Consider the following 13,367-nt stretch of genomic DNA (forward strand, 5'->3'; position numbering starts at 1 on the left):
TCATTCAAAAAAAAACTTTGAATTTTAAAGTTGTACCCAAAATGGAAGAAGTAGATACGGACACAACCTACCGTGCACATTATGTACTAAACTAGTTATTGATCTACCTAGTATCAACGTTAACTAACGATATCTTGCGGCGGGCTGTAGTAAGCTTCTCTCGTTGTTTTGGATAGGAATGTGAAAATGGGGGGGAAGATTGTGTGGTGGCGGTGCCTGGAGGCGGCAATAGCAGACGATATGATCCCCCACCCGTTCAGTGGTTGTACGAACACACTTGGGAGGGTTAGATCGGACCGGGCAGCGGACTCGGGGGCAGCAGACCGGGCACACATCTCTGAGAGGTGAGTGGCCAGCAACAGGCTCCCCTCTCTCTGGAAATGTCAATTCTTTCTGTTTTTCTTAATATATTTACAGTCTATCTAAAAAATAATTTAAGTAATCATTTGTTTTTTTTTTACTAAGTATTATATTTTTTCAGTTCTGTGTCTTATTTCTCTCACAATCTGTTTTTCAATATAATACTATCCTTTTCTGTGTTCTATGTTGTTGCACTTTTGCTTGTTTGTATTTGCTTGCTATTTTCCTTTTTCCTATCTGGTTGCACGTTTATTTAATGTGTAAACATTATTTTTTTTTTCTTTTTGATTATTCAGTTGTTTGTAAAGATCAAAATATAAATAACATATGCAAACAATTTTCAATATACCTATTATATTTCCTTTATATTTCCTACAATTCTTCTTATTGTTCTTCTATACTTTTTTTTTTACAACATCTACAATATTCATGCTTCCAAGAAAAAAAAAAACGAAAAGTGATTAAGTGCCCAAAAATGCTACAATGAAATTTAAAGAAAAACTACAAATTTAAATTAATAAACCAACCACAGTTTACAAAAAAACAAAGCTCAACAAAAACTCTTGGGAAAAGGTTTTAAAGAAAAGTCATTAAAGTGGGTGATAAGAAAACATAAGCACTTCTTTTTATGTTCTTATTTATTTATTCGATAATTGCTTTTTACACTTTGTGAATTTATCATTCTGAGTGAGCCAATAAAGAAAAGAATTATAAAACCCTCTATAAAAAAATGAAGACATTTATTAATAATATTAATAATAATAACACTCTTTCCCAATTGACAATACAGTCCAATTATATTAGTATGCAAGTATTCATTTGCATAAATAATTCTCCCTTTATCTCTCTAATATTAATGACCTTTTTTATTTTTACCTTTTTATAAAGAAATATTCTCTGAGTTGCTGCAATCGATATTATCTTTTTACTGAACAATTTAATTCAAAAATACAAAATTACTTTTTTTCTTATTACTTCAGTTTAATTCTTTCAGATTTTTTATTTATTATCGTATAATTAAATTTCATACATGAGTGTTTATAACGAAGCCAAAGAATTGGTCTACACAATAGATCAAAGTGTTTATCCTATAAAGCTAGTTAAAATATTAAAATAATCTTTTTAAAATAAAAATAATCCTTCGATTTAATTTCTATCTTAATTTTTATCATCTCTCCTTCCTAGTTAGAGGAATTAGACAGTATTTGAGGTCATTCTGGTTTAATCGGTGATAAAATATATTGGCGATTTCAAACAGATTCTGCCGTGCCCTTGATTTTGGAATGATCTTTGTAGACTTAACAAAATGAGAAACTCCTATTAAAAGCATAGTTAAATTCGTTAATTGGGGGTTAAAATTATTACCCAACTTTCTCCAAATTCAGCTCCTTTACAGATGACCTTTGCTGTTAGCGTTTTTTTTTTTTACTAGAAAGTTTTCTATCTCACCATAAAGCATAGGATCTTTGATATTACCATTTATATCATTAACCATGTTAACTACGTAATTCTCACTTGTTCTTCTATTAGAAAATATTATTTCTTTAATGGAAGACAGTGTAGTCCCAATCAAAAATGTACATTTATTTCATGTTTATAATTCAAATTTATACTTACCAGAATAGTATGAAAAAAATAATTAATAAAACAACTATGGATTGCAGCAAACGTTTTTCTGATAAGTTAAATAAAGATTTGCCATAAAAAACATCATTTTTCTAGAACTTCCCTTCACTAAAACTCTTCAAAAACCCATTTTGTGAAGATGTTTAAAATAAAATATGTATGAATGCTCTTTACAAAATTTTAGTTTGAAGAAAATTCTTTGAAGTTATTTTCAAGAAAGTTGTAGAATGAAAGCCGATAACAAAAGTTATCTGCCGGAATTTAACGAGAATATCTCGCCTCTTTCTTAGAGAACTCATAAAAAGTTTAAACGTAATTAGTTGGTACACAAATATAAATAAATAAAACAGATTTTAAGAAACATTATTACATGTCACATAAACTAAAGCATGTTAAGATATATTATTGGTGAAGTTGTGGGATAACAGCCCAATATGGGACTACATATCAAGAAGGTATGTCACTAATATTTCATTCCAAATAAGAATTAGATGTAAATTATAAAGTAAAAAATAGTGATTAATGACGCATTATTTACGGTGCTAGCCAACGTTTAAAATGACCCTTTACTGCAACAAAAAATTGTAACCTTCTTCCTTCGTTGAAGTTAGCATAATATTACATACATGCCCATTTACACAACATTTTTTCGAACTCACAGGGTTTTTCTTATGAACAATTTTTGTTAATAAGTTTTTTTTTCTGAATAAGTAATAATAAGAAAAGTGGAATTTAGAAAATATTGTACAATCGACTGGAAAATTAATGAATTAAGAGCCAGTGTGACTGAAATCTCAACGTGGAGGCTTCTCTCTGGAGCCATACCCAGACCCACACACCTTGAACAGCCGATACCCCAGTCGTCCGCCTACTTACCCCAGTAACACCATTCAATCCAGGAAGTTTAAGTAGAGATTGGAGGAGTATGAGAAGAATGGGATAGAGGCGGCAAAATTATTATATTCCATTTTGTGATATAGTGGGCTGGTTCGGGTGCAGAGGTATCCAGATTAATTGCCAAAGCTCTAACTCAAATTAAACTACCTAGCTCTAGCCAAATCTAGGCAATTAATTAAACTGTGTATGTTGTAATGCGAGAAATGATTGTTATAAATTCGTCACATACCGTAGATTAGTTTGGATAGAAACAAACTTTTTTTCGGTATAACATTAATTTTTGTCCGTTAATAATTATAAATTATTGCTTCAGGTGCTGAAGATTAAACCTTCCATTTTTGGATTAAAAGAGCGAATTGTCAGGATTTTATCCTCAATTAGTTATTTCCAACATATTATCTTAAACGACCTTCTCCTTTGTTATGATGGCTAGAGCTTGCTGGTATGAGGGGCTGTCCATCAATCCCTATAAGACCAAAGTTGTGCCCTTTGCTTCAAAGTTTGGGGAGGCTTAGAATTCCTTGTTCAATGGTGGACAAGTATTTGGGAGTCTTTTTCCTCCAAAAAGTTACCTTAACAATGTTACTCACAAGGCCGCTGGCGCCTTGTAAAAGGTAGGTGTAAAAAACTGTGTGAGAAAAGTGGGGGTTCAAATCCTAGAACGGCTTTAAGGATCTGTACCGGTGTACTTAGACCTACGAGGCAATGGTTTGGATTCCATAGCACCCAGTGGCATTCAAGGACTTGCTAACCTAAGCACGATAATAGCAATGAAGTCCACTTCCTCTGTGTCCGGTGAAGTTCTTCTACTCCAAGGACGTTGCCAGAGCTGTGGTAAAAAGAGGCTGTTTAAGGTAAACGTTCTCTTCGCTTTAGGCTCTGTGGGGTGCATGAAAAAAAATGTATGAAGAACTGGAGGTGGGCCAGTTCTCTACATTCTGATAGAATAGAGGTAGAGTTTCAGTATTTTTCAAGACCACCTGGGTCGGGTGACTGAATGTAGCTCACTGACGGCTCCAAAGTGGAGCTAAGCCGTGGTTTCGTATATCAGTTAGCTTAAATAGGGTGACTATAGTCTTTCAGCCAAAGCTAGTCGCTATATATGTTACATATACCTGTCCTGCCGAGATCTTAAGCGGGCAACAATGGCTTCCATGATCGTCACTTTTCTTGCACATCCAGATGACCAGGAAAAAAAAAACTCTTTAGATGGGCAACGTTAAAATGCAGTAATTATAATTTTTCTTTTAAATTCTTTTGAATTTGAGGTAGAAGATTTATCCCCAAAATTTTAATGTGTGTACATCGCACTATGCTTCGAAATTCTTACGAAAACAAGGGGTCAATACAATTGTAAAAAGATTTTTTGTTTTTCTTTTTTTAAAATACGTTTCTTCCTTCATTTTTAAAGAAAATTTGGATTTGCAGTATTAAACTTAATTAATTAATAATTAGAAATTTTGTTCATGATATTTATTTTAATAAGAACAGGCATTATTTTTCTTGATTTGGATCTAACGAAGCCAAACCGGAACAATCGGGATAACTTTACAGATTTAGGACTATAAACTGGAAAAACGGATCTTAATCCAGGGTAAATAAGGAAGTCTGATCAATTTAGCAAAGATATAACAGAAGGTTAGGATCGCCCGTGGTAAGTGTAAAAGTGTTGTGTAGAAAAATTTGGTAATAAACCTCCGAGATGTCTTTGTGAATCTATGTCAGTGTCTATCTGGTATTTAGTTAAAACTCAGTTTTTTCGGTCTTGGAGGATTTCAAAAACCGATATTTTCAGCGAGAACTTGAAATACAAAATTTGACATAAACGTAATACTTTTCTTACCTAATAAGGGTCGATAAAAAGAAGGACTAATAAACTTTCATTAACAAACGAATTGAATTGTTTAATAATGTAATGTAAATTGAATTTAATCAATTAATGTTTTCTATTATTACTTCAATTTATGAATAAGTAAGATACGTGTATGCAAAGAAAGTGATGAATTGATAAGATTTTAGATAGTTTGGTTTAAGTGCAGGCAACCTATATTATCATTATATGTGTATAAAATACAGCCTAGTATTCATGTATAAAGTGGGCGCAAAACGCATTAACATATCTATAGTGCATGGTAGCTTCTACAAAATAGTCGGTGCGCTTCCATGGATACTATATGTTCCTTAATAGTATTGTATTTCGTTCAACTAGGCAAGCTTGAGTCCACCGTACTCTATCTACTTTTTATTCACATCCTCCTTTCTGAGCATACCAAATTCTCGGGCGGTATACTGGAATTTGTATTTTGAAAATAACACTAGATGGTAAATGTAAGGTTATTTTGTTTTGTAAATAGTTTATTTGATAGTTTAACTTATCTTTTTATTGCGTATGCATTCTCTTTTAACTTGATTTCACATAAAATAAGCGCTTAATAAATTTTACCGTTTAGAAAGTGGGAGTAAAGTTACAGACTTGTAATTAACGCAGTTTATTTACATTAACCCAAACAATAAATGACTTCAATGGAATAAAAAAAAAAAAAAAAAATACAAAAATGGTAACCTTTAAGTAGGTTACGAATACATTTAAGGAACTTCAGCTATGGTCTTTGGTCCTGGCACTTAGAACCTGTTTGTAAACTTCTTAACATCTTCCACAGTATAGGAATCCCAAATACTTGTGAATCACTACTTAACAAATACAGACGAGCCTTCCATAAAGGACACTCTCACTAGCGACCACCTCCATTTACGGAAAGTTTTTGGATTTCCCCTATATACTTTCTACATAAAAGAACCTCCGTCTAACGGACACTCTACATAGCGACCGCGGACATTGATTTTGGGGTACGGATTAGATGTTTCACCTCCCACCAACGACCACCTTATTCTTAAAAGTTCGTTTGAAGCGGTGATAAAAAGAATTATCCCCTCTCAAGTTTTTGTTTTTTTCTGGTTTTTCCTAAAGTTTCCTATATAAGCTCCATACATCTTGTACCATTTTAATCATTTTTCAATATAACTTTGGACGAACAATATTATTTTTTCCGATATGTCTCTCAAACGAAAGTGGTTACCTCTAGAAAAGAAAATAAATGTGTTAGAAGATTTTGCAAAAACTAAATCGAGCCATCGTCAACTTGCCCAAAGGTTTGTTCTATTTGTTTTAATGATTTTTTTGATGATAATTATCAGAGAAATGTTTAAATAAAATATTTTTTTTTTTAGTATGATGATAATTTTACCATAAATTATTTTTGTTATTAATAAATGTGATGATTATTATAAAAATTATTAAATAAGTCAATAATACGAGTATGTAGTTTTTTGATAAATTTTTTGGATAATTAAGAAACATTTGAAGCATATCATACAGCTAAATAATTGTGCAATTATGCACGTGTTTAAATCTATAAATAATAACAATTTTTAAATAGATGTTTGGAAAAAAAAACCATATTTTTTCATTATGAAACTTGCCTACCTCCTTCTAACGACCACCTCCAAACAGCGGCCACTTTGCTTTCCCCCGCCAGTGAACGTTATTGAGAGGTTCGACTGTACTTGCAAGTTATAATATTAAACGTACTTACGAGGGTCGTTTGAAAAGTCCGTGCAAAAATAAAAACTACTTAATTTTTTGGGGTAAACCTTTTTTATTTTTCAACATAGTCTCCTTTTAGGCTTATACACTTCGTCCAACGCTGCTCTAGTTTGTTGATCCCTTCCGAATAATAGGATTTGTCCAAGTCTGAAAAATAGCCATTCGTTTCTGCAATCACCTCCTCGTTTGAATAAAATCTTTTTCCCGCCAGCCATTTCTTCATATTGGGGAACAAATAGTAGTCCGAGGGAGCCAAGTCTGAAGAATAGGGGGGGATGTGAAACGAGTTGGAACCCTATTTCCATTAATTTTGCGACCACAACTGCTGAGGTGTGAGCTGGTGCGTTGTCGTGATGGAAAAGGACTTTTTTGTGGGCCAGTCGTGGGCGTTTTTCTTGCAGCTCGGTTTTCAAACGGTCCAATAACGATGAATAATATGCACCTGTAATAGTTTTACCCTTTTCCAGATAGTCGATGAGGATTATTCCTTGCGAATACCAAAAGGCAGTCGCCATAATCTTTCCGGCCGAAGGAACGGTCTTCGCCTTTTTTGGCGCAGATTCCCCCTTGGTAACCCATTGTTTAGATTGTTCTTTGGTCTCAGGAGTGTAGTGATGTATCCATGTTTCATCCACAGTGACGAAACGACGCTTAAAGTCCTGCGGATTCTTCTGGAACAGCTGCAAACCGTCCTTGCAACACTTCACACGATTTCGTTTTTGGTCAAACGTGAGCAATCGCGGCACCCATCTTGCGGATAGCTTTGTCATGTCCAAATGTTGATGCAAAATATTATGTACCCGTTCATTCGAGATGCCCACAGCACTAGCAATCTCACGCACCTTCACTCTTCTGTCATCCATCACCATATCATGGATTTTATCAATGATTTCTGGAGTAGTAACCTCAACAGGGCGTCCAGAACGTTCAGCGTCATTTCTGCCTATATGGTCACTCCGAAAATTTTGAAACCACTTATAAACTGTTCTAATCGAAGGTGCAGAGTCACCATAATGTTTATCAAGTTTCTCTTTAGTCTCCTGAGGCGTTTTGCCTTTCATAAAGTAGTGTTTAATCAACACACGAAATTCTTTTTCGTCCATTTTTTGAAAATCACTCGACTTCCTCGATTCAAACGAATGTCAAACACAAAGAAATAGACCGATCTGGCTGAAACTTGTTGTGTGTTCTTCCAAGAGATGCTACTAACTAAACATAACCTCGATACGCTCCAGAAGTGCTATCTCTCTGACTTTGCACGGACTTTTCAAACGACCCTCGTACATATATCCATTATTAAGTTAAAATCACATCCATAAAAAAAATAAAAAGGTTAATAACATCTGCTTATGGTTATAAAAACACAAAGTTTCGCTGTAAAGAGTTCTATTTCTACCAACTAAAACTAAAAAAAAAAATCTAAGAAAATTATTTATAAGGTTCTTGACCAAAACGGCCACCATCTTAAGATATTACTAAGATTCTACAAAGCTAATTGCTTATCTTACAAGTTTTGTTTTTTGTCGACCAATTAAGAAAATACTGTTTCAAGTAAATGCCTATTTGGATGAGAAAAGTTCGGAAGATTAAACTAAGAGCATTTTGCAGCGAGAAAAAGTTATTTTAAAACTTTTTTCTCTCTTTTTAGACTATTTAAAACAAAAATTACAGCAAATTATTCTTAATTCATTTTTTTCCTGAAACAGAATCGCCCAACACTAAGATTATAAGCTGCAGTTCCGTATTGTTAAATGATTCCTCCAAAAAAAGGTTATTAAATCTTAGTTATGAGTAAGAACTATTGAATTCCCAGTTTTGCACCACCTGGCAATCTCTAAGTGGGTCCACTAAGAGAGTTGATGATTCAATAACTTTTAGTAATATTTCACCATCTGGTGCTAAGCATCTTTCTTAAATTAAAGAATAACTTGAATACATTATTTATTCAATCTAACCATTTTCAGGAACTTTTGTTCTTGAAACTTATTTTTTCTCGTACATTCTTAAATTATTCAATGTTCGAATTTCTTTAAAAAAATTAGGAAATTTACATTGTATCGGTCAGAAAGTATAGTCCATTTAAAAAATTTGGTTCAACGTTGTTAGAATGTCTGTTATGCGGAAAAAATTATTCATTACTCCACAGATTTTTGACATTCTGCGGGAATAATAAATAAACTGCATAACAATATAAGTCAACATAAATTTCGTACAAAACAAATAGGTTCCACAAATGTAGTCGATAATTTCAACTATTTGATTAACTGAATCGAAAGTGAACACCCTTTATTCTTTGAGGAGATACTGACATTTCAAGGAGCCACAAAAGATGTTTTAGGTGATAACTACTTTTTTAATTGTAGGCAAAGAAAATAACTTCTTAAAATTTATAATAATCATAATTAATAAATATAAAAATGTATAAACTATCTTTACAACATTTTTATCGGTCGATTTATTCACTAATTGACTAAAAATAATAAAGATTTCATATCAATTTTATTTCTAACGAATATAGAAACTTTCCCCTTCTAAAATCTACCACTAAATCATTGAAGAAGACCGCAGTGTATGCAAATTATTTTGTATATTAACTTAAATCAAGTCAGCTTAATAGATTTATGGCAAGAGACGTTAAATTTCGTTTCTTTAATATAGTCTTTATATAGTTTATAAGTACACAGTAATTAGGGTTGGTAGATTAAATATACTTTGAGATGAAGAGAAGTAAACACATCAGCTCCGAGGCCATTAGCGCGGCGTGTCGCTTTTTATTTTAATCATCCAAATATTAATATTAGATTACTAACAAAATTCAATTTTGGAAGACTGAAAGACTAGTAAAGGATACAAAAGGCTTGTATTGCATTTCTAAAAATTATAGTTTTATTCATTCACTTGTAACAAATTATTGAGAAAACTTAAAAAAAAAATTATTTTAAGACATGAATAAACGGCAGGAATTTCACCCCAAAGCCATGCAGCTGATTTAGCAAAATGATACCCACGAAGGGAGGAGAAACTACGAAGTGGTAACACTTCGCGTAAGAGATTGATTTATCTTAACCAACTACCTTCACTAGAGAAAATCACGAGATTATTGTCTCTTAAAACGTCAGGGAGGATTGTCAAGAAATGGTCATGGAAAAAGAGGTGACGGATTAAGTGATTATGATAGCAGTCGATTGAGGTCACAATCAGGAAAGGGAATTGTTTGGAAAAATGATTCTGCCGAAAAGTAATTTGGGATCTATTTTAGACATAATTCACTCTGTTGATCTTCCTTTGCATCCTAGAACAGTAACTTAGTCTATTGATGATCATACTGCTATCCTCCTCTTCAAATCCCGAACCTTTTTCGGCTTCTAGAAACCTTCAAGAACATCTATCCTCAATAGAAAAATGGCGCAAAACATTTAAGATAAGAGTTGAATGAACAAAAGTGTATGCAAACCACTTTACGATATTCCACATGACCTGGTGTTAAATTCAATAATATATTGCTTTCTCTACTTCTGTGCAGAGTTCCACTACCTTGGGTTACATATGGACAAATGACTAACTAGGAACATTTTCACCAAAGAATGGAGACAAAACAAACTTACTTTGTTCAAAACTTAGCTGCAACTATACAGGGTGTTCAGCATAAGTCTACCGTAACTTCGGGAGACGATTCTGGGCATCATTTGCAACAAAAAATTCCATATAAACTATGGCTTGATTCGGCTCCGTTTTATAGATATTTTTAATTTTATGTTTTTTCAAGGTGTTACTACTTTTTAGCAAAAAGTTGTCTATATTTCTCAAACTATTATAGCTGCAACAATTTCAATAAGCTCATTAGAAAGAAGGTTAAATTTTCTTTTAAATAAGCTAATTTGTATTCCAAAATAATAATTTTAAGTATTTTACTTTGTGGACCAAACATAAGGATTAGCAAGTTTCTATTTTTTTTTAAAAAAAATTTTAACTTGATTTTTCTCAAAAATAATATATGTGTAAAAAACGTGCTCTATTCATGAAAAACATCTACACACAATCACCTTTCGAAAGGTATACAATGCATTGGGATTATTTTAAAAATTGATGCAGAAATCTTCGATTATTTGCAAAAAAAAGTAGGTCCCAAAACAGCATCCGATTTTATTACAAATCCTTATCCTATTAAAACGAACCACTTGTAAAACAGCATTCAATCCTAACCTTGTCCAATAAATCCGTTAGACGATTGAGGAGCCAGTGGCCTGCCTAGTGATCATCTTCAGTAATTTCAATGTCATGAAATGATACTACTGGGTATCATGGTGGTCCAACTGTGTTTTAGACGGTTGGATGATGTGGAGAAGGATTTGAGTTCTTAATCTTCATCTTATATTGAGCATTCACTTTCGAGTTTAGGCGCCCTTATATTCAACTAATTTGATCTGCCTACCTTTAGAAATCGTTGATCTTATATGATCTTTCCATCAATAGAATTGTACCTAGGGTCAGCGAATTTGAACGCTACCTAATGGTTCCAGTATACATACGAAAATTTCAGTGTTTTATTGATATAGCTTCGTGTTATCCAGCTGCAGCGCTTACTACAATTAGACAATAACAAATTAAATTTCGGTAATGCTGTACGATAAATCGATTTCGAATAGTAACTTTATTTAGAGACGGAATGAGAAGATATTCTAAGAAGATGTAGTTAACTAATAAAGAAAAGTAAAGAAGCAGAACTCTTATTGGAGAGTAAATAAGATACGATGTAGGTAATCGAACACATTTCTCCAGCCAACGATTATCAAAGGTTAAATAATTCCATGAGATTTATTTGTAACTTAGTAACTTCGAACTCTGGCTAAATTAAACATGTTACTAAGACTAACTTGAATGTAATCCATGCGTTAAATTATTTAACCTTACTTGAACTTTAAAGAAAGTAAACTATGATTATAGCGTACTTATTTTGACTGGCATACTCTTCCTAAAGAAGGCAGGTAGCTCCCCTTGGGGAGCGGAATCTCTCCAATAATATGAAGAGAATTTAACTCAAACGAAATTTGAAAAGGTTTTATATACATATATCTGTAGCATCATTTCGTTTAAATTCAATAATCTAGTTCTTTTGGATGATTGTTTTTGTAGTTGTGATGTTAGTCACAAGTTTACGGAGCGAGTAGATAGCTAGACAAAAATATTGGAAAGCATTCTAAATGGGGCAAAATTATACCATCCCTTTGGGTTCAGCTCGTCTAATGGAGTTGCGTAGTTAAACTGGTTCGGACTGGACGGCATCTGGATTTGCGAAGCAATGATCTGCTCATTGCCTCGCTTAGTTGTTTTGGTTGCAGGTCTACCACAGCTTGAGGTTAGCCTATTCTATACCTGCTGTCATTTAGGCACTCCGTTTGGTGGTCTCCTATTAAAATACATTGAAGGTTGTCTGACACTTGCTAATCTGAGACAAGGAAATAATTTGTTTGATTCTTCAGTAGGGGCAAGCAATTTAATATAGGAATTCGATAAAAGTTCATTAATTAAATATGATAAAAAAAAATCATAGGTAAGGGAACGACTCTTGACGACTTGAAGTCGCATGAAAACCTACAGAAATACTCTCTGGCCTATTTCCATTAACATTTATACAATGAAGATACACAATGAACTACACTAACATTATGTGCTTGGTCGTGGCAAACCATTTCACATAATTTTTGGACAAATCGTCTACACCAATTCTACGGAAATGACGATGAAGAAAGCGTTAAGCAAGAGTTACAATGTTACAACTTTAGCTTTGGCAGGTTCAATTGAAGATATCTCTTGAAGAAGATCAACTCAACGTTTGCCCTAAAGCATTGTATCTCATTTCTACAACTTTGGTTGCGAGTGGCTGTGATCTGTAATTTTCTAGACAATTGCCAGTAAATGCATTTTAAACGGATAATACACTATTTCGTTAAAGAAATGTAAGAACAATATTCATAAAATTAAAATGTTCAAAAAAAAAAAATGCAGGTGGAACGTTACAATAAGAACAAGAAGGGAAGCAAAGGTATAAAAAGTTTGGAAACCACTGGGCTAGAGCGACTTGATGGGGATGATTGTATTCAAATCTGCGAACAGGTGACGTGATCAGAGAGGTGACGTGATATCGACCTAGTCTCTTCCCTTAGCCGCATCACTTTGGGCCCTTATCCATCCCTACTAATATACATAGCTCCTGCTGCAGGATAGCACCAAATTGAAAGACGCTTTCATTGAGACATCGCTATTCACTTAAACCTTTCCTAGTTATTTCAGGTTAACTTATAATTCATACTTTAATGTACACATAGATATGAAAGTAGTATTACCATAATGTTCTGCTGAAATATCAATTCCAGCCTAGCAATTCCAGCTAGACTTTAGAGATGTAAAATAATGACAGCTCAATACTTGTACTATACTTATAGTGTTTACGAATATTTTTTGGGGGATTTGGAGGTCCACATGTTAGAGTCCAGATTGATGCACTAAATTTTCTCCTATCAGCTCACTAACTTAAATTGAAGGAAACGAATGTTTGACGACTTTTACAGGTATTTAGATGCACCATTTCGCTACGAAGACATAATATTCTCCACCAACATCTATGTACTTAAATCTGTAGCAGTGCTAGCAATGAAATATGAATGTATTTAAAAGTTATAGCCGAATAGAATGAATGGAAGAAAATGATTAGAGAAGGATTACGTGATTTTAATTTCGGTTAAGCTATAAGGATGGCAGGAATATAGAGTCCTGATCCATCCATTAGTTGTAAGGTTTATGTAAATAGTTGTATATAGTAGAGGGATGAATGAGTGAAGCGAATGTATTTATAAGTAAGAATGGAGAGTGAGTGATATTC

At 33.3% G+C, this 13,367-nt stretch overlaps 1 protein-coding gene across 1 annotated transcript in view; it reads left to right on the forward strand.

Moving 5' to 3' along the window:
- The first annotated feature begins 268 nt into the window (after positions 1-268).
- Positions 269-13,367, forward strand: part of LOC141450988 (uncharacterized) — a 269,247-nt gene continuing 256,148 nt past the window's right edge. The window contains exon 1 of the mRNA XM_074121958.1: positions 269-344. The gene's annotated coding sequence lies outside the window, so the exon portion shown is untranslated. The remainder of the gene's footprint in view (positions 345-13,367) is intronic.

This window comes from Rhodnius prolixus, unplaced genomic scaffold (assembly GCF_049639745.1).
Source record: "Rhodnius prolixus isolate KJV_2025 unplaced genomic scaffold, Rpr scaffold_8, whole genome shotgun sequence".
Classification (NCBI taxonomy): domain Eukaryota; kingdom Metazoa; phylum Arthropoda; class Insecta; order Hemiptera; family Reduviidae; genus Rhodnius; species Rhodnius prolixus.